This window comes from Mus musculus, chromosome 13, assembly GCF_000001635.26.
Source record: "Mus musculus strain C57BL/6J chromosome 13, GRCm38.p6 C57BL/6J".
NCBI lineage: Eukaryota > Metazoa > Chordata > Mammalia > Rodentia > Muridae > Mus > Mus musculus.
Genome location: NC_000079.6, coordinates 3169823 through 3189747, shown reverse-complemented (window position 1 = coordinate 3189747; position 19925 = coordinate 3169823). Strand labels below are relative to the sequence as shown.

The 19925-nt window shown below is 46.4% G+C and overlaps 1 pseudogene across 1 annotated transcript in view; it reads right to left on the bottom strand.

The window, feature by feature from the left end:
- Positions 1–69: 69 nt before the first annotated feature.
- Positions 70–19925, bottom strand: part of Speer6-ps1 (spermatogenesis associated glutamate (E)-rich protein 6, pseudogene 1) — a 40204-nt pseudogene continuing 20348 nt past the window's right edge. Inside the window, exons 3-5 of the transcript NR_001581.3 lie at positions 19545–19620; positions 3386–3545; positions 70–590 (exon numbers count right to left, since the gene is read on the bottom strand). The product of NR_001581.3 is annotated as a spermatogenesis associated glutamate (E)-rich protein 6, pseudogene 1 (transcript). The remainder of the gene's footprint in view (positions 591–3385; positions 3546–19544; positions 19621–19925) is intronic.

Here is a 19925-nt window from a genome sequence, read left to right as displayed (position 1 = left end):
GGGTTCTAGGTTTACAGGAGGGGAGAGGAAACCTGAATAAGGAAGATGGTCTTAAGAGTCAAGAGTTGTAAATCAATTTTTATTTATAAGAAATATAAAGTTTAAAAAACAGGCTTTAAAAGTACAGTTAATATAAATAGATAAAATCAAAAACTAAACATGAATACCAATCATAAGAACACATAACTTCCCAAAACCTAAAAAAAGAATAAAACTATAAAGAGCAAAACTTTAACCAAAACTCTAACAGGAAATGATTCTACATCAGCACCCTTTCACTGCATATTAAGAAGTACAGACCTACAGCCTGTATCTCCTCTTGGACTGCTGTTGGCAGGGCAGTCACCTCAGTCCTCACTCAAGGGATGTTGCCAGAACAGGAAAGGGAATAACACCATGAATCAGCTGGCTCACTAGCTTCCTCCTATTCACACCGCGAAAATGTACTGAATGTAATAAGATTCATCCAAGGTAGACTGTGGATGTTGGGGATGGAGTTCAGCAGGGGGCTCCTGAGGTGGAAACTCATTCTGCAGGAGGCTCTCTTCCTGGGATGTGGAAATTTCAGCTCTTGCTGGAGTCTCTGACTCCTAGGAGAGGAAGGCAGTTCTTAAGACACAGGCTTGGTGGAGACCTAAATGTCAGCTGTCAGACTGCTGTCTCCCACCACCTCAACAGGACAGTTAACACTGATCTATTAACTGAAACCATTGCTGTTATATACAAGCAGGGCAAAATGTCAAACAACACTCACAAACACATGGGCTGACAAGATGCCACTCAGACTTCTATCTGTGGAAACCAAGAATTGGGCAATAGGAAGAGACCTCATTGGATTACAAAAAGAAAGGAGAAGCCCTTATGCCCCCCAGATTAATGACAATGACAATGAGAAGCACTCATTGGTATTTGCATTTTGATTTTAACCCTGCAAGGTTCTTCCCACCTCAAGTCACATGACCCTTGCATGACCTCTGTCCCAGGACCTAGATGCTGCTCAAAGCATAGCATCCTACGTATCATGAACACTTGCAAGAATGTGGCATGTTATTCATCTGCCACCCTTCCTAGACTTCAGATTAAAGCAGAGCAACAAGATACACTTGCCAATGATTTAGTTCTCACAAGAGACTAACTTCCCAGAATATGTGTTTATAAAAAGAGCAATGAACAACTACATTCCATGAGGTGGGTGGCTGGTTGGGAGTATGGATTAGAAAGGTGGTGGGGGAAAGGAAAGATGGATCTAATGGGCAAATGGTGTCAGACAGTATTAGCCTGACTGAGGTGCTTGTCCCTGCCTGAAGTTGTTGGGTCTCGAGGTTGCTAGTCTTCTCCTGTTCCTCTTTACCATTCAGATTCATACCAACCAGATATTTCTGAATGAGGGCCCAATCAATCTGTACATTCTTGCTCTCCCACTTCAGTGGGACAGGCATCTTCTTAGATTCTTCTCCATCATGAGCTGGCTATGTCGGTTTCTGGAAACACCCTCTGCATAGTAAGATCCTGCAGCCACCTCCCATTCCTATGTACAGGCCCATTAAGCCCATCAGGGCCCTGGTTCCCGTGAAGACTTAATACAATACATCTCAATAAATACATGACAGCAAACAACCATTTCAGGGAAGAAGAATTTATAGCTGCAGCCGAAACACCAATAAGGGTGCATGTTTCTCCAAAAGAACAAGGCACTGGGGTAACATCAATTAGTGGAGTGCAAATACCATCAGGGTAAGTCAGTAGAACCAAGGGGAGGGCATTCTATCCTTGTGTTATGTCTCACTCAGCTCTCTGAAACACTGCCTGAGAACCAGGCTCTCGGTACTGTATAATAACCATGCACAATCACTCTTCTATTGAGAGGCTTCTAAGGATGCCTGGACAATGCTGAGAGGGGTAACAGTCTCTTACAGATTTATGAAACCTGAGTTTATTATCCCAAGGCACACTGATGGCTAAAAGCAGAAGGGGTAGAACCAGAACTGCAGACTCTCCAGTCTAGAAACCAAGGAAGGCAGAAATTGCCATTCCACAATTGATGGGACCACTGACTGGTACAAGTAGAAGATTATCTCCTTCTTGAGCTCATAGAATGGATTTATCTTCTAGAAGGGCCTGGTCCTAGGAAGACAGAACTCCATGAACATGGGCTTTTAGGAACACATTTCTCAGGCTGAGTGCTGGACTACCCCAGCCATGGAAAGCACATTCTGGATTCTATATACTGGGATGATCTTCAGCTTTGAAAATTTGTTATCCTGGTCCAGGGCAGCAGAAGCTAAGCATCAAGATGGAGGGTTCTCTGGCTCCCTGTGTTCACTCAGTAAGGTTGGTTGTTGCAGTCTAACCAGCTAGGTTCTCAAGAGCCTAGGCCACAGGTCTTTGCCCAACAGAAACCTGTGATTACATTTTTCTTGTATTCACAACTGGGATGGTAAATCCTGAATAAGTTATACCGTAGAAACAGACCTTACACATAACCCTGGAGATGTGATCAGACATCAGCACAGCTTTATAATATGCTCAAGGGATAAACGTGTATGGACAATTGTGACCACATAGGCAAAGAAGAGTGTCGAATAAAGTGGGAGCTCTGAGGCTTCAGCACTAACATCACCTTGAAATTGTTATGAAGATAAATACTCAAGCCAAAACACAGACCCCATAGGTTCCCAAGTTTGGAGGGAAAATTAAACATACAAAACTCGTGCACATGTAGGTTCATGTGCACACACTCAGACTCACTCACTTGAACACAGACACACACACACACACACACACACACACACACACGGAGGAGAAAAGGAAACAGTCAGAGAATGAGAGACAGAGACAGAAACAGAGAGCACAATGAGATGAAAAAGAAATGTATGCAACATTACTGTCTCGCAGTACAAGGCACACAGACAAAGAGGAACAGGAATGAGCCTCAGGCCTTCTAGACACCCACTGAGAAGTAAAATGTGGGACCAGGCCCCTGTAGATACTATGAGGAGCTTCCAAGCACTCAGTCACCTGCCAGGCAAGTATAAACACTCACCATGAACTCACATCACCTAGAACCTCACAAAGCCACATCCTGTCAAGTACTTTCCAAATGCATGCTGGGAACTCACTCTCCCACTGCCTCTATCCCTGAATTATTCACTCAGAATACAACTCCTTATTTTCTACTGGAGGAAGCAGAAGAGTCCATTTCTCATCTCCCTCCTGACCAAGCTTCAGGTTCTGCCTCTCCACTATGAAGCATTCATAGATATGAGGTTGGGCATAGAGATGATCTGGTGGTACAGCTTCATATAACCCACCTCCTTCAAAGGATAAGATGAGGCTGACATTGAAGACCCCATACTGACACCACAGGTTTTGGAGCAATGCATACCTCTTGTTCATGGATCCCTCTTTGAAAGCTATCAGGTGATCTCTCTGCTCATTTCTCTTCTGGGTAATGAAGTGCAGCTCTGTTGTCAGCCTCTCCTTTTCCTTTTTGAACTCATTCTTGCTTAGGTCAGGTGCAGTGGATGATGTCTGTCTGTGAGTCCCTGTAGGTAGAAGAACACAAGAATACTTTCATGTGAGAATGCAAAGAGGGTAGGCAGACCACCAAGAAAGAGAACATGCCTGGAAACTAGTGACACCAGAAAGAGTTTGGTCTGGGCTTGAGTTGCCTCCACAGTGGGTCTCAGTTCTACCAGTACTCTAGCGAGAGCAGGAGATGTAAACATCCAGGTGTTTCCTCTGTCTCCCTAAACATGCTTATTACCAGAGATGTCACGGGACTCCGGTGGAGTCAGCTTGTCAGATGAAAGTCTGAAAGCTTTCTCACGAGGAAAGAGTTTCAAGGAAACTTACTCCCGGATCTTTGGCTATTCCCCTAACCCATAAAATTAATTTTCCAAATCCACATTAGTCTAGTGTATGGATCCACGTGCACTCTATATAGTATTACCTTATAGTAAATGCCTTTTAAGATTGTATTCTAACATAGCTAAAGCCTTTTCCCAGTGTTCTTAGATTCCAGATAGCAGCAAGGAGCTTAACCTATTCAGTAACTAATTAAGCTCTATCATAAAACAATAAAACATCTGTCATTTACTCAGCTGTCTGTAGATAGAGACTAAAAGTCTCATTGAGATAGAAATCTTTTACTACAGGCTACATTCCATGTCAAGTATAAGTTGATATGCTACTCCAGACAGGATAAGTTTTACTAAACCTAAGAATTTAGAGCTCCTGATAACACACTACTCTTAAGGCCTATCAAGAGTTGACAACCCCCTGATGCTTTTAGGCTGATCCTAGGCAGGGCTTGTTATCCCTAATGTAAACATTTAATTAGTCCCTGCAAATTCCTTTCTGCTGTAACTGGTGAATTTCAGTGTATCTTGTCATTTTGTGATTTGTATCCTCTGATAATTCGTTGTAATATAAGTCTGAAGCTCAACCAGAACATTACATTCAGATTCAACACCTCTCTTGTGTGTTTGACTGCTTGTCAATACATCCTAATCTTTGCTCATCTACTCTAGAGACTCTTTCCTACGCAGGCACAGGGGACCAGAGGGCCTGCGGCACAGAGAGATGGCTTACTTAGGATGATTATCAACTGAACAGAGTGCAATTTGGCTTCAGAGCCATCAGTCCCGTAGTTTCACAAGTCAGATGGTAAAATCACTATTCTCAAGTACTTTAGTGCTTGGAGATGCTCCGATCTCCTACCCAGTGATGCTAGGCCCAGGACTTGGGCTTCAAAAGTCATGCAGTGGAAGAACATGGTCAAAATAGTACCAATTCCCCCTACTGAAACACCAAACACCCAAGAAGTAGCAATAGGATCCCATCTCTGTTTGGGTGCATCCACTCTGACAGGTCTGTGGTTACAGTATCGAAATGCCTGCCACTCACAAGTGGTGATAAAGAAAGGTAAAATGGGAACTGTCATGGAGAGGAAGTCAGAGTAGTTCTGAGAACATGAGGTCATGGCCTGGAGCACAATTCTCTCCATCATACTACTCCCAAATAGCCACCGAAGTTAAAAAACCCTGAGAGTGAAATACAGCATGCCCTTCCCTAAAAGGGCATAGGTTAGACACTCTGTGACTCCTGATGGTCTCATTGTGTCCCCATGTAACACCCACAATACTCAGTGAATGTAAATACTTGGAGTTCTTAGCCTAAGAGTTTTGGTCTTGCCAACTCCTGCTTAGGGGATGGAGAAAGTAATGTCCTGAAATCCTTGATGGTCAAGAATTTTGATAATTATGGAAATTATTTTGCTACGCAGAGACTCCAGTTCTTGTGCCTCATTACTAGAAAGGCCTTCTCAGGTTACCCCTTCCAGGGAGCTCAACATCCACTTCCCAGGACCTACTCCACATTCTCCAAGGTCACCTCCTAGGTCCTTCATTACTCTCAGATGGAAGGCCAGCCTCCTTCCTCCTCTCTCTGGCCTCTCTCCCATCCACACTGGCTCTCCCAAAAAGATTGCTGAGTCGAGAAAACATGTCCACCAATGTAGTAGCTAGACACTGAGTGAGAATCCTTTTTTTTTTTTTTTTTTTTTTTTTTTAGTGGTGTGTCCCTGAGCCCTCTGGTTTTTCCAATCTTTCCTCCCCCTACACTGTAGGACTCCCCTGCTCTGACTAATGTTTGCTGTGGTACCCTTCAGGTGCAGGATGAAGTCTCTCTGGTCTATTTGATGATGATTCTGTTTTCCTGACTTCAGAGTGTGCTGTGAGTGAAGACTTCTTTTTTTTTTAATTAGGTTATTTTCCTCATTTACATTTCCAATGCTATCCCAAAAGTCCCCCATACCCCCCCCCCCACTCCCCTACCCACCCTCTCCCATTTCTTGGCCCTGATGTTCCCCTGTACTGAGGCATATAAAGTTTGCATTACCAATGGGCCTCTCCACTGATGGCCAGTTAGGCTACCTTCTGATACATATGCAGCTAGAGACACGAGCTCCAGGGGGTACTGGTTAGTTCATATTGTTGTTCCATGTATAGGGTTGCAGATCCCTTTAGCTCCTTGGATAGTTTCTCTAGCTCCTTCATTGGGGGCCCTGTGATCCATCCAATAGCTGACTGTGAGCATCCACTTCTGTGTTTGCTAGGCCTTGGCATAGTCTCACAAGAGACAGCTATATCAGGGTCCTTTCAGTAAAATCTTGCTAGTGTATGCAATGGTGTCTACGTTTGGCGGCTGATTATGGGATGCATCCCCGGATATGGTAGTCTCTAGATGGTCCATCCTTTTATCTCAGCTCCAAACTTTGCCTCTGCAACTCCTTCCATGGGTGTTTTGTTCCCAATTGTAAGAAGGAGCAAAATGTCCACACTTTGGTCTTCATTCCTCTTGAGTTTCATGTGCTTTGTATCTTGTATCTTGGGTATTCTAAGTTTCTGGGCTAATATCCACTTATCTGTGAGTACATATCATGTGGGTTCTTTTGTGATTGGGTTACCTCCTGAGTGAGAATCCTAAGTGAGCTTGTTGCTACAACACTGGTGACATGACAGGAGATGCCAAGTACTCTCCAGGAGACAATAGATTTTCCAAGAAGGGATTGCTGATGTCATGGGCTACAGCCTTTGACTACCTGCTACTGTTCTCCCTGTACTGACAGGAAGGTGAGGCATATACCCGCCAGTATAGCTACAGCCATTTTGTTCTCTGTCCAGCCCCTATTTCAGATTTTTGCTGTAATATGCCTGCCAATCACTGACATAGAAAAATAACTTGACTCAGAGCAAGGTCATGATGATCACATCCTGTTGTGCTCTGAATGACATTTGTTAATCTTACAATGTTCCACCAACAGATACCCTTTCCTGGGGACTTTCCCGGGACACAGCCATTGAGCACATCCTCCTTCCAAAGCCAGGGTTTGTCCAGTCTTGATTGGCATTGCCTAAGTAATTCCTATGTATCTAACTGAGTGTTTCCTTTCCAAACCCCTCTCAGAAATGTCTCATCCTACCTTAAAATGTCACAATCAGCAAATGAGCGATAAAAAACTACTGAGAAATCACACCAGTTTGAATATGCTGAGGTATTGGGTGCCGAGCCATGGCCCCAGCATCTATCTTTGTTAACTTATAAAGAAAAACAAACAAACAAACAAAAACAAATCAAAACAAAACAAAACCACAGGGAGCGCATATCAGTTCTGATCAGGCCATTTTAGATATAACAGTGCATAGTGAGTCTGAATTGAATGGGTCCTATATAAAGTTTTGTGAAACATTGTAAGATTAACAAATGTCATTCAGAACATAATAGGATGTGATCATCATGACCTTGATCTGAGTCAAGTTATTTTTCTATGTCAGTGATTGGCAGGCATATTACACCAACAATCTGAAATAGGGGCTGGTCTGAGAACACAATGGCTGTAGCTATACTGGTGGGTATAGGCCTCAGCATTAGAAAACCCAGGTCTCTGTGACTAGGGCTGTCCTAGCAGTCCTAGGAGGCCTCACTTGTAAGCCTAGCTATTGGAAAATGGAAGTAGGATTGTCTGAGCTGAAGGTTAACCTGGCAAGCCAATTAGAGGACAACATGGGATATGTGAGACTCTGTTTCAGAAAACAACATTGAAACACTGAAGGTCAACCTTCCAATTCTTGTCTATTATAAAGAACTTACCACTCTCTCTCTCTCTACAAGTCTTTCTTTCTTGGAAAAATGAGAAGTGGAAAAGATCTTTCTATTCTATGGCCCTTGTTCTCTCTTTCCCTAGGTCCACATTAAGAACAAATTAAAGTGGGTATCCCCATCTGAACAAATGAGCAACATCCACTGCTGCATGATACTGTGCCTATGACTATCTGTAGCTTCCCTGAGTGTTGCTGCCCCTGTAGGAAGTATCAGGTGCTGAGGCCAAATCCCGGAGAACCTTTCAAGGGGCTAGACAGAAACCATGGTAGATACACAACTTCCTTGTCCTTGGATTAAATCTAGCAGACACAGTGTGAACCTGGTGGGCTACTTAACCATACACCTTTTCCTACCTCCACCTTTCTGCGTTCAGTACCAGAAAGTGTTCATGCACCTCCATCCCAGATTTATCTTGTTATACTTCCTAGGGCATAGATTTTCTTTTTATAGAATTGGGTGTAGTCAAGCATTTGCTGCCCTCAGTAAGATGTGATGAGTATCAATAGCATGTGAACATACTGTATTTCTATACACAAGTACATTAGTTGAAAATTAAGCATAACTGAGCTCTTTTTGCTCCTAGACCTGGCTCACAGTGAAGGTGGGGGTGAAGAATAAAAATTTTTACTGAACTCTTCTTCACCCCAGAACCCGACCCCTCCCATCTGGAGATTGTTCCCGGAACACTCCTGAACTCTTCACCCCAGAATGCATTCCTGAACTCCTCACCCTAGAGTTCGAACCCTCCCAACTAAAAACTGTTCCAAGAACATTTTTGAGATAAGGGCCTCCTGGAACAACCTCAAAATGAACCGGGTACATTGCCAAATGATAGGACATGACCCCTTAGTTACGTAGATTCCCTTGGCAGAACCCCTTGTCCCTTGGCAGAACCCCCTAGTGATGTAAACTTGTACTTTCCCTGCCCAGCTCTCCCCCCTTGAGTTTTACTATATAAGCCTGTGAAAAATTTGGCTGGTCGTCGATTCTCCTCTACACCACTAGGTGCATGAGTTTCGACCCCAGAGCTCTGGTCTATGTTCCATGTGCTTTCTTGCTGTTGTTCTATTAAATCTTGCCTTCTACATTTTGAGTACGGTCTCAGTGTCTTCTTGGGTCCGCAGCTGTCCCGGGGCTTGAGTGCTTGAGTGAGGGTCTCCCTTCAGGGGTCTTTCATTTTGGTGCATTGGCTGGGAAACAGCGCGACCACCCAGAGGTCCTAGACCCACTTAGAGGTAAGGTTCTTTGTTCTGTTTTGGTCTGATGTTTGTGTTCTGTTTCTAAGTTTGGTGCGATCGCAGTGTCGGTTTTGCGGACGCTCAGTGAGACCGCGCTCCGAGAGGGAACGCGGGGTGGATAAGGATAGACGTGTCCAGGTGTCCACCGTCCGTTCACCCTGGGAGATGTCCCAGGAGGAACAGGGCAGGACCAGGGACACCTGGTGGACCCCTATGGAGGCCAAGAGACCATTTGGGGTTGCGAGATCGTGGGTTTGAGTCCCACCTCGTGCCCAGTTGCGAGATCGTGGGTTCGAGTCCCACCTCGCGTTTTGTTGCGAGATCGTGGGTTTGAGTCCCACCTCGCGCCTTGTTGCGAGACCGTGGGTTCGAGTCCCACCTCGCGTTTGGTCACGGGATCGTGGGTTCGAGTCCCACCTCGTGCAGAGGGTCTCAATCGGCCGGCCTTAGAAAGGCCATCTGATTCTTTGAGTTGCTTGTGGTCGACACAGAGTCACCGCCGTTTCTGGTTTCTTTTTTGTCTTAGTCTCATGTCCGCTCTTGTTGTGTCTACTGTTTTTCTAGAAATGGGACAATCTGTGTCCACTCCCCTTTCTCTGACTCTGGAGCATTGGAAGGAGGTGCGGGTCAGAGCCCACAACCAGGCGGTGGAGGTCAGAAAGGGTCCGTGGCAGACCTTTTGCGCCTCCGAGTGGCCAACGTTTGGAGTAGGCTGGCCACCTGAGGGTGCTTTTGACTTGTCACTAATCGCCGCCGTCAGGTGAATTGTTTTTCAGGAGGAAGGGGGTCACCCTGATCAGATCCCCTACATTGTGACCTGGCAGAATCTCGTCCAATTCCCACCTCCGTGGGTCAAGCCTTGGACCCCAAACTCTTCGAAACTGACGGTCGCGGTTGCCCAGTCTGATGCAGCCGGAAAGTCCGGCCCATCAGCACCCCCCAAGATCTATCCAGAGATTGACGACCTCCTCTGGATGGACTCCCAACCTCCCCCTTACCCCCTGCCCCAACAGCCACCTGCAGCTGCCCCACCACAGGGACCAATAGCGAGAGGGGCTCAGGGACCGGCGGGGGGGACTCGGAGTCGCCGAGGCCGAAGCCCCGGGGAGGAAGGGGGGCCAGACTCAACAGTTGCCTTGCCACTCAGAGCACATGTGGGAGGGCCAGCACCAGGACCTAATGATCTCATTCCTTTACAGTACTGGCCTTTTTCCTCTTCTGATTTATATAATTGGAAAACTAACCACCCTCCCTTCTCAGAGAACCCCTCTGGACTTACTGGGCTCCTTGAGTCACTTATGTTCTCCCATCAACCCACTTGGGATGATTGTCAGCAGCTTTTGCAGGTTCTTTTCACCACAGAAGAAAGAGAAAGAATCCTGATGGAGGCGAGAAAAAATGTTCTGGGAGAGGACGGCACACCCACTGCCCTCCCTAACCTCGTGGATGAAGCTTTCCCCTTGAACCGCCCCAACTGGGACTACAACACCGCGGAAGGTAGGGGACGCCTCCTTGTCTATCGCTGGACTCTAGTGGCAGGTCTCAGAGGAGCCGCTAGACGGCCCACCAATTTGGCTAAGGTAAGAGAGGTCTTGCAGGGGCAGACTGAACCACCCTCAGTCTTCCTTGAGCGTCTCATGGAGGCATATAGGAGGTACACCCCTTTTGACCCCTTGTCAGAGGGGCAGAGAGCCGCTGTAGCCATGGCCTTCATTGGTCAGTCCGCTCCCGACATTAAGAAAAAGCTGCAAAGGCTGGAGGGGCTCCAAGATCATATGCTCCAAGATTTAGTAAAAGAAGCAGAAAAAGTCTATCATAAGAGGGAAACAGAAGAAGAGAGGCAGGAGAGAGAGAAGAAAGAAATGGAGGAGAGGGAAAATAGACGGGATCGCCGTCAGGAGAGAAATCTGAGTAAAATTTTGGCCGCAGTTGTGAATGATAGACAGGAAAAGGTAAAATAGGGCTCCTGGGCAACAGGGCAGTGAAACCGCCAGGTGGCAGAAAGATACCACTGGAAAAAGACCAATGCGCCTATTGCAAAGAGAAAGGACACTGGGCTAGAGATTGCCCTAAAAAACGGGAGCGATCCAAGGTCCTGACCCTAGAAGATGATTAGGGAAGTCGGGGCTCAGACCCCCTCCCTGAGCCTAGGGTAACTTTGTCCGTGGAGGGGACTCCCGTCAACTTCCTTATAGACACCGGAGCAGAGCATTCAGTACTCACTAACCCCCTAGGCAAGCTAGGCTCCAAAAAGACCATGGTAATTGGAGCCACTGGTAGTAAATTTTACCCCTGGACGACCAAACGAGCTCTTCAGATAGACAAGAATATAGTGACCCACTCCTTTCTGGTGATACCTGAGTGCCCTGCTCCCCTCTTGGGGCGCGATCTGCTAACCAAACTAAAGGCTCAAGTCCAATTTACTTCAGAAGGCCCACAAGTAAGCTGGGGAAAGGCCCCTGTTGCCTGCCTTGTCCTCAACACAGAGGAAGAGTACCGGTTGCATGAAGAACAACCCAAAAATGCAGTCTCTTCAGGTTGGCTAATTGCGTTCCCCAATGTCTGGGCAGAACAAGCAGGAATGGGGTTGGCTAAACAAGTGCCTCCGGTTGTGGTAGAACTTAAAGCTGATGCCACCCCCATTTCGGTAAAACAATACCCCATGAGCAAGGAAGCTAGAGAAGGCATCCGGCCTCATATCCAGAGGTTGCTAGGCCAAGGAGTTTTAGTGGCCTGTCAGTCCCCCTGGAATACACCACTTCTGCCGGTTCGAAAACCAGGGACCAATGACTATCGCCCGGTACAAGACCTCCGGGAGGTTAACAAAAGGGTCCTGGACATTCACCCCACAGTCCCGAACCCGTACAATTTATTAAGCTCTCTCCCACCTGAGAGAACATGGTATACAGTCCTGGACTTAAAAGATGCCTTCTTTTGCCTGCGTTTGCACCCTAAGAGTCAGCTCCTGTTTGCTTTTGAATGGAGGGACCCAGAGGGCGGACAGACTGGTCAACTAACTTGGACTAGGCTACCACAGGGGTTCAAAAATTCCCCCACCCTGTTTGACGACGCCCTCCATCGGGATCTCGCGCCTTTTCGCGCTCGAAACCCTCAGCTTACCCTACTACAGTATGTGGATGATCACTTGGTCGCGGCGGCCTCGAAGGAACTGTGTCACCAGGGAACTGAGAGGCTCCTCACAGAACTGAGTGACTTGGGGTATCGAGTTTCGGCTAAAAAGGCACAAATCTGTCAAACTGAGGTAACCTACCTGGGGTATACCCTCCGAGGGGGCAAAAGATGGCTCACAGAGGCCCGGAAGAAGACTGTTATGATGATCCCATTGCCAACTACCCCACAGCAGGTACGTGAGTTTCTGGGGACTGCTGGCTTTTGTAGACTCTGGATTCCAGGCTTTGCAACCCTAGCAGCACCTCTATATCCTTTGACTAAGGAAGGGGTTCCTTTCGAGTGGAAAGAAGAACACCAAAGAGCTTTTGAGGCTATCAAGTCGTCTCTAATGACTGCCCCCGCGCTAGCATTACCAGACTTGACTAAGCCTTTCGTCCTATATGTGGACGAGAGAGCGGGTGTAGCCAGGGGAGTGTTGACACAAGCACTGGGACCCTGGAAGAGACCTGTAGCCTATTTGTCAAAAAAATTAGATCCTGTTGCTAGTGGATGGCCCACATGTCTGAAAGCTATTGCAGCAGTGGCCCTGCTAATCAAAGATGCTGACAAATTGACAATGGGACAACAGGTGACTGTTGTGGCCCCTCATGCCTTAGAAAGTATCGTGCGGCAGCCACCTGACAGATGGATGACAAATGCCCGAATGACACACTATCAGAGCTTGCTGCTAAATGAGCGTGTAACCTTTGCGCCCCCTGCCATCCTCAACCCAGCTACCCTTCTCCCTCTAACAAATGATTCCGTCCCAGTACATCAATGTATGGACATCCTCGCTGAAGAAACTGGGACCAGAAGTGACCTGACTGACCAACCCTGGCCTGGAGCTCCCAGTTGGTACACGGACGGCAGCAGTTACCTGATAGAGGGGAAGCGAAAGGCTGGAGCTGCAGTGGTAGACGGGAAAAGGGTAATTTGGGCAAGCGCTTTGCCTGAAGGAACATCGGCACAAAAGGCTGAACTTATAGCACTTGTACAAGCCCTCCGAGAGGCTAAAGGTAAGATCGTTAATATCTACACTGACAGCCGCTATGCTTTTGCTACCGCACACATCCATGGGGCCATCTACAGGCAGCGAGGGCTATTGACCTCGGCTGGTAAAGACATTAAAAACAAAGAAGAAATTCTGGCCCTGTTGGAAGCCATACATGCACCTAAAAAGGTAGCCATCATCCACTGCCCCGGCCACCAAAAAGGAGAAGACTTGGTGGCCAAGGGCAACCGAATGGCAGACTTAGTGGCAAAACAAGTTGCTCAAGGGGCCATGATCTTAACTGAAAAAGGTGATCCGCCCAAAAGCCCTGAGGATGGGAGGTATAACATAAAAGAGCTATGGTGGACCAGTGATCCCCTCCCATACTTTTTTGAAGGAAAAATAGAATTAACTCCCGAAGAAGGAATAAAATTTGTGAAAGGACTACACCAATTCACCCACCTGGGAGTTGAAAAAATGATAAGACTAATTAAAAATTCCCAATACCAAGTCCCCAACCTGAAGTCAGTGGCTCAAAAGATTATAGACTCCTGCAAACCATGTGCATTCACTAATGCAACTAAAGCCTACAGAGAACCTGGAAAGAGGCAACGGGGAGACCATCCTGGAGTGTATTGGGAGGTAGACTTTACTGAAGTTAAACCTGGAATGTATGGTAACAAGTATCTGTTAGTATTTGTAGACACCTTTTCAGGATGGGTTGAGGCATTTCCCACTAAAACAGAGACTGCCCAGATTGTGGCCAAGAAGATCCTTGAAGAAATCCTGCCAAGATTTGGAATCCCTAAGGTAATCGGGTCCGACAATGGACCAGCCTTTGTTGCCCAGGTAAGTCAGGGCTTGGCCACTCAGTTGGGCATCGATTGGAAATTACACTGTGCTTACCGCCCTCAAAGCTCAGGACAGGTAGAGAGGATGAATAGGACCTTAAAAGAGACCTTGACTAAATTAGCCATTGAGACCAGCGGAAAAGACTGGGTGGCTCTCCTTCCTCTTGCGCTCTTCCGAGCCCAAAACACCCCTGGTCGTTTCGGGCTCACTCCTTTTGAAGTTCTGTATGGAGGACCTCCCCCCTTAATGGAAGCTGGTGGAACATTAGTTTCCGACTCTGACCCTGTCTTACCCTCCTCTTTGCTTATTCATTTAAAGGCCCTAGAAATGATTAGGACCCAGATTTGGGACCAACTGAAAGCAGCCTATACCCCAGGGACCACCGCAGTACCCCACGGGTTCCGAGTTGGAGACAAAGTCTTGGTCAGACGGCATCGAACCGGCAACCTCGAGCCACGGTGCAAGGGACCCTATTTGGTGTTACTGACAACCCCTACTGCGGTAAAAGTTGACGGAATTGCCTCCTGGATCCACGCCTCCCACGTCAAGAGGGCCGCCAGTCAAGATGAAGAAAACCACGACGACAATTGGACAGTGGCAGCCACTGACAATCCTCTTAAGCTTCATCTGCGCCGCAGGCGCCACTCTAGACCTAGGGAACCTTAACCCTCATGCTCCAATTCAACAGTCCTGGGAGGTGCTTAATGAAAAGGGAAACATTGTATGGGCAACCACTGCAGTCCATCCCCTCTGGACTTGGTGGCCTGATCTCACGCCTGACATCTGTAAGTTAGCGGCAGGATCCCCCAATTGGGACCTCTCAGATCATACTAATCTTAGCAACCCACCCCCTGAGGAGCGGTGTGTCCCAAATGGGATAGGGAGCACATATGGGTGTTCGGGGCAGTTCTACCGAGCTAATCTTAGAGCTGCACATTTTTATGTTTGCCCTGGTCAGGGTCAGAGCAAAAGGCTTCAACAAGAATGCGGGGGGGGGGGGGGCATCAGATTACTTTTGTGGTAAATGGACATGTGAAACGACAGGGGATGATTACTGGAAGCCCTCCTCTAAATGGGACCTAATCACGGTAAAACGAGGTAGTGGCTATGATAAGTCAAACGAAGGAGAAAGAAATCCCTATAAATATCAAGAGAGTGGGTGCGCTTTTAAAAACAGAGCACCCTCAGGACCATGCAAAGATAAATACTGCAACCCCCTACGTATAAGGTTCACTGAGAACGGAAAACAACACCGTCTAAGTTGGCTTAAAGGAAATAGGTGGGGTTGGCGAGTACACATTCCACTAAGAGATCCTGGGTTCATTTTCACGATCAGACTGACAGTGAGAGACCCGGCAGTGACACTCGTAGGGCCCAACAAGGTCCTTATAGAACAGGGCCCCCCAGTCGTACTGGCTCCCCCAAAGGTCCCAACTGTACCAGCTCCACCAACTCCACAGCCCAACACAGTGGTACCCTCCCTAGGAACTAATACTCTCCTCATAAAGCCTACCTTGGCTTCCCCCCCGCCCCTAGGAACAGAGGACCATCTGGTCAGTCTAGTCCAAGGAGCTTTTTTAGTTCTAAATAGAACTAACCCTAATATGACTCAATCATGCTGGTTATGCTATGCCTCTAGCCCCCCTTATTATGAAGGAATAGCTCAGATCAGGACTTATAATATCACTTCAGATCATTCTCAATGTCTTTGGGGAGAAAACAGAAAGTTGACTCTAGCAGCAGTTTCAGGAAGAGGGCTTTGCTTGGGCCAGGTACCTCAGGATAAAGGGCACCTCTGTAATCAGACCCAGAATATCCAGTCTAGCAAAAGTGGTCAGTATCTGGTGCCTCCCCTAGACACAGTGTGGGCTTGCAATACCGGTCTCACTCCTTGTGTGTCTATGTCTGTTTTTAATAGTTCCAAAGATTTCTGCATTTTGGTTCAGCTTATTCCCAGACTCTTGTATCATGATGATAGCTCTTTTTTAGATAAATTTGAACATCGGGTCCGCTGGAAAAGAGAACCCGTTACCTTAACTTTGGCAGTTCTATTAGGATTGGGAGTAGCAGCTGGAGTAGGTACAGGAACTGCTGCCTTAATTAAGACCCCCCCAATACTATGAAGAACTACGTGCAGCTATGGATATTGATCTTAGAACTATAGAACAGTCTATAACCAAATTAGAAGAATCTTTAACTTCCCTGTCCAAAGTGGTGCTGCAAAATAGAAGGGGATTAGACTTATTATTCCTTAAAGAAGGAGGACTCTGTGCTGCCTTAAAAGAGGAATGTCGTTTTTATGTTGACCATTCAGGAGTAATCAAAGATTCTATGGCTAAACTTAGAGAACGCCTAGATATACGTAAAAGAGAAAGAGAAAGCCAACAAGGATGGTTTGAAAGCTGGTTTAATAAGTCCCCTTGGCTCACCACTCTCCTCTCCACTATAGCAGGACCTTTAATTACACTTATGCTTTTGCTTACTTTTGGCCCATGTATCCTTAATAAGTTAGTAGCTTTTATTAGAGAAAGGATAAATGCAGTCCAAGTCTAAGGCAACAATATCGGGTCCTTCAGGAGGTTGAAAACTCGCTCTAAGATTAGAGCTATCTCCTAAAAGAAGTGGGGAATGAAGAATAAAAATTTTTACTGAACTCTTCTTCACCCCAGAACCCGACCCCTCCCATCTGGAGATTGTTCCCGGAACACTCCTGAACTCTTCACCCCAGAATGCATTCCTGAACTCCTCACCCTAGAGTTCGAACCCTCCCAACTAAAAACTGTTCCAAGAACATTTTTGAGATAAGGGCCTCCTGGAACAACCTCAAAATGAACCGGGTACATTGCCAAATGATAGGACATGACCCCTTAGTTACGTAGATTCCCTTGGCAGAACCCCTTGTCCCTTGGCAGAACCCCCTAGTGATGTAAACTTGTACTTTCCCTGCCCAGCTCTCCCCCCTTGAGTTTTACTATATAAGCCTGTGAAAAATTTGGCTGGTCGTCGATTCTCCTCTACACCACTAGGTGCATGAGTTTCGACCCCAGAGCTCTGGTCTATGTTCCATGTGCTTTCTTGCTGTTGTTCTATTAAATCTTGCCTTCTACATTTTGAGTACGGTCTCAGTGTCTTCTTGGGTCCGCAGCTGTCCCGGGGCTTGAGTGCTTGAGTGAGGGTCTCCCTTCGGGGGTCTTTCAGGGGAACACCCTGAGTTTCTCTGCAGTGACAGAGTGAGGTAGAATGGGCACTGAGCAATCTGAGCAACACTGCTGAGGCCACTCATTTCAGGTAGCACATACATTGTCTATTCTCGGTCCAAGGAGCTCTTTTTGAGGCCATGGACATTGTCTAAACATGGCAAGGTCATGCAGACCTTTTTCCTAAAGATACAAAGTTCTCTCTGACAATGCTTGGCCCCTTACCATAACTGTAGCAACTTTGTTATAAGCCAGCAGTCTATTTCATACCTTTGCTCTAATATGCCTGCCAGCCATGGATATAAAACAAAACAAAACAAAACAAAACAAAACAAAACAAAACAAAACAAAACAAAAATCTTGACTCAGAACAGGGTGATGCTGATCGTGCACCATATTTTGTTCTGTATGCTACGTTTGTTAATCTTCTGAAATTCCAAAATCTTTATGTTTCACATAGGACCTGTCAATTTGAAGGTCAAAGTCAACTATTATGTCTAAAATGGGTTGAGTCAGAGCCCTTGTAGGGCAGCACTTCCAAACCGTGTGCATGTGATGTTTGCATTGACCTGGCCTTGAGAAATGTCCAGTACAGAGTTTTGAGGTTTTGCCCTGGTTATTCATTGTTGTGGTGTACATTCACTAAACCATCCCTGTTTAACTGAGTTCAGTGTTTCTGTGGTTTGTTGGGTGAACCCTGGACAGGAACCGTTCCTTTCAGCAGCACAAAGGACAACGAGCCAAGTCCAGGAATGGTGACATCTTGCAGTAAATTATGTTACAAGAGGGATGAGGGATTTATCCCTTGTGATAAGGATAAGTTGTCCCCTTGGTGCTTTTTAGGTCCCTGTTGGCCATGTGCAACAGGTTCAAAAGCCCAGTTCTGATGTCCTTGGGATCCTTTTATTCCCATGATGTTGCACTCAGACATGCCTAGAAACAACCAGAGCACTGTCAGAGAGCTTGATAATATGAAGGAGGGAACATTGCTGAATCCTGATGCAGGATATTTGATTGCATTGTAAACCCCAAAATTGTGCTATTTTCTGAAAAAAATAAAAAAAACAAAAAAACCAAAAACCAGAAACAAAAACAAACAAACAAAAACCCTTTTAATGGTGTAGCTCATCCCTAGCACAGACTTTTAACCCAAGAGCTTTCTGTTTACTGTACTATCTTGTCTGGCTCAGGTGTAGCACACACCTTTATTGCAAGACAAAATAAAGTCAACTCCAGTTTAAGAGGCAGAAGAATTAACCAGTGGAAAGGGAATGAAAATAACTAAACCAAAGGAAGGTCTTTAAGTTCAAGGATATTTAAGACAGTGTGGAGAGGGATAAAGAATGGGTTCCTTCTGGGAGGTCAGCAGAGTAGGAAGGTCAGCTGGATGCTTTTCCTGACTCTCTGAGCTGGCTCCTGAGTCTTCATTTGTAAAATGAAATGCCTGGCACATGTGTGTGTGTGTGTGTGGTTTTAAAAAAATTATTAATTATTCCATTCGATTACATCTCACATGATATGCCACTTCCTGGTTACCCCTCCACCAACCCCTCAAACCATATCTGCCCTCTCCTCCTCCCCTTTGCCTGGATGAGGGTGCTCCTTCCCCCACCCACCCTTTCCTTCCCTACTGTTTTAACAACCCTGTACACTAGGGCATCAAATCTCTCCAGGACCCTCTCATTGCTTTCAGCAAGGCCATCCTCTGTCACAATGTATCTGGAGCTATTGTGATCTAGTCTCTGGAAGCACTTGGTGGTCCTGCCAGCAGATGGTGTTCTCTCTGCCATTCCAGCTTTGCCCCAAGCTCAGCCAAGGAGTTCCGTGAGGTCATTCTAATGGTTGCTTCCAACTGTCAGTTTCAGACCAGACCTCCCAAAGAACCATCACTTGAGATTCCTGTCAGGAAGCACCTCTTGAACACAGGAAGTGTGTCTGGTTTGGTTTCTGCAGACAGGATGGATCCCCAGGTAGGGCAGTCCCTGGTTGGCCCTTCCTTCAGTCTCTGCTCCATTTCTTGTTCCCGTTCTTCCTTTGCTCAGGAACATTTCTGGGTTAAAAACTTTGAGAGGGATAGTTGTAACCAACCCTTGACAGAGGGCAATGGCAGGGGTAGGGGTGGGGTGGGGGTGGGGGTGGGCAGAAGTCCACCTCTCCACTGGAGGTGGTCCCTACAGGTTTAATCTTCCCCTTCTCTGAGCATTTCAGCTAAAGTAATCTCCTTTGGGTCTTGGGAGCCTCATGTTTCCCTCATGTCTGAGACCCTCAAGAGGCTATCCTCTGTTCCTCACCCCCTAACCCCTACATATTTTTGTTTGATTTCCTGACCCTCTGTACCTCTCTCCCATTCATTCCAGTACCTTAATGCTGCCCTCCTTTATTTCCTCCCCCTCCTCTCTCCCTCCCAGGTCCCACTCTACTTCCACCTACCATGATCATCCTGTTCTCCCCTTAATGCAGGACTGAAGCATCCATACTTTGATCTTCCTTCTAAGCACCATAGGTTCTGTGGGTTGTATCATGGGCATTGTGAGCTTTTGGGTTAATATACACTTATCAGTAAAACATACATGACTGTTATTTTGTGTCTGGGTTACCATACTCAGGATACTATTTTTTAGTTTCCTTCCAATTGCCTGCAAATTGTATAAAGTTATTGTTTTTAATCACTGAGTATTACTCTATTCTGTAAATATACCACATTTCCTGTATCCATTCTTCTGTTGAGGGCCATTTGGGTTGTTGTCAGCTTCTGGCTATTATAAATAAGTCTGCTATAAACATAGTGGAGCATATGTCCTTGTTATGTGT